The sequence below is a fragment of the Lynx rufus genome, unplaced genomic scaffold (genome assembly GCF_022079265.1).
Source record: "Lynx rufus isolate CCGP_SWC_20201006 ecotype Redwood Valley unplaced genomic scaffold, mLynRuf1.p SCAF_2, whole genome shotgun sequence".
In the NCBI taxonomy this organism is placed as follows: domain Eukaryota; kingdom Metazoa; phylum Chordata; class Mammalia; order Carnivora; family Felidae; genus Lynx; species Lynx rufus.
The window spans coordinates 120,781,139-120,783,422 of record NW_025814834.1 but is presented as its reverse complement, the minus strand read 5'-3'; the positions used below and the strand labels follow the sequence as shown (position 1 = coordinate 120,783,422).

Below are 2,284 nucleotides of genomic sequence, written 5' to 3'. Positions count from 1 at the left end.
AATATTTATATTCTGGATGTATTACAGTGTACTCAGCCATTCTCAGATTGATAAGCATTTGCTCTGTTTGTCCTTTTCTCTCTATCACAAAGACAGCTGCAATATACATCCTTGTGTTACCATCCGATAGGGGAGATGTTCCTACCACTGAAACAGAACATATGTTCATATATTAATGAACCCTTTGAATTTGCATTTCTTCGAATTGCTTTTTCCCGTTCTTATTGTGTTTTTGTCTTTTTAGTAGCAGTGTAAGAACTTTGTATATTTAAATATTATTTCTCAGATGCATTGCAGAGAAGTTATTCTCACTCTCTACCTTATACTTGCTATGGTATCTCTTACTATACAAACATTCTTAATTGTTATGCAATCAAAAAATCAGTCTTTATACTTACCTGGCAGGGGAGATACCATGATCACGAAGGTGGTTTTCCCAGGGCGAGGCTTATCCATTGCACTCCGGATGTGCTGACCCCTGCGATTTCCCCAAATGTGGGAAACTCGACTGCATAATTTGTGGTAGTGGGGGACTGCGTTCGCGCTTTCCAAAAAAAAAAAAAAATCAGTCTTTCCTTTTATGGCTTCTAGGTTTTCTATCTTGATTTAAAAGTTCTCATCCCAGGGGCGCCTGGGTGGTTCAGTCAGTTAAGTGTATGATTCTTGATTTTGGCTTCGGTCATAATCTCGCAGTTCGTGAGATCAAGCTCTGCATTGGGCTCTGTGCCTTCAGCTCAGAGCCTGGTTGGGATTCTCTCTCTCTCCCCTTCTCTCTGCCTCTCTCTCTCTCTCTCTCTTAAAATAAGTAAACTTCAAAGAAAAATTGCTCATCCCAAACCTAGATATATTTGACATTTTCTGCTAAATGCGTAAGGAGAGAGAGAGAGAAGTCAGGGAAGGGGGAAAGACAAAAATTGGTTCTGGGCTTTCTCAGTTGTGCTAGTTTTTTTAAAGCTATCTCAATGCAATTATTTTTACAAAATATCTCTTTTTATTAATTATTTTAGAAAAATCGACTTTTATACTTGTTAAATTGTTTCACCCAAGAATATGGCATGTAATTCCGTTTTTTAAAGTTGGGGGTCAGCAAACTACAGCCCATTGGCCAAATCTAGCCATGCCCATCATTTATATCTTGTCTAGAGCTATCATAGTGCTACAGCTGAAGTTGAGCAGTGGCAGAGTTGAATAGTTGCTATGGAGACCATATATGCCACAAAGCCCAAAATATTCACTATTTGGTCCTTTACAGAAAAGTTACGAGATAACTGGTTTAAATCATAATTTATATTTTTGAGTAAAATTCTATGGTTTTACTTATCAGTACTTTTTTTGTTAAATTTATTCATAGGTATTTTCTAATCTTGGTTATAATGGAGATGTTAACATTAGCCTATTTTCCCAACCCTTTTTTTGACTGGTTATTGTTATTAAAGGTAGAATAAGAATAGCACATGTTTTTTATGTGCCAGGTCCTGTCCAAAGCACTTTTTACATACCACAGCTCATTTAATCCTCCCAATAAGGGCCAACCCCCCAATAAGGTGGGAGCAAGCAATAGCCTTCCGTAGACTTGACCACCTCCTTTCTGTGGGCCCTGATTAGACTTCTCTCTGATCCTCCCTTCTTTCCCTTTTAGACTTTACTCCCCTAGCTCCTTCCACAATTATTTCATATCACTCAATGCTTTCCCAATCAAATACACATTTCTTTTTCTTTCTGCACTCTTTTTTCTCTGCCCCCTCTTTCCAAATTTTTAAGCTGAGAGCTTAGCACATTTATTTCCAAACTTTCTTCTTCTCTAATATTTCAAAGCTACCTATTTCCCTATAAAAATTACAATATGTCCCACAAATTTTGACAGTCTTTTAAATTTTCTTTAGTTTTAAATATTTTTCAATTTCCCTTAGAATTTTATTTTTAACCAAGGATTATATTTTAATAGTGGAAGAATGTAATCTGTTTGACATTAATTACCATATATGTATCTTTCATACCTACTGGTTTGTTCATGTTCTCTATTTCTTCTTGTACCAATTTTAGCATTTTAACTTTTCCCAGAAATGTCATTCTATCCAGATTGTCAAATTCATTGCATAAGAGTATTAGTATAACATAAAGATTAAGAACAGTTGCACAATCGAGGGAATTGGGCAAGTTACCTAGCTTTCATGTTGTAAAATGGAAATAATAATGGGCCTATTTCATAGGATATGTTTCTCTAAGGATTCAAATTATTTAGAACTGTGTTTCAAAAATTCTAAACACTTATTGTTATTGTGCT

General features: G+C 35.6%; 1 non-coding gene across 1 annotated transcript; it reads left to right on the top strand.

Moving 5' to 3' along the window:
- Positions 1 to 390: 390 nt before the first annotated feature.
- Positions 391 to 553, top strand: LOC124516868 (U1 spliceosomal RNA). The gene has a single exon (XR_006963254.1). It is a non-coding gene; the product is annotated as a U1 spliceosomal RNA (small nuclear RNA).
- The last annotated feature ends 1,731 nt before the right edge of the window (positions 554 to 2,284 follow it).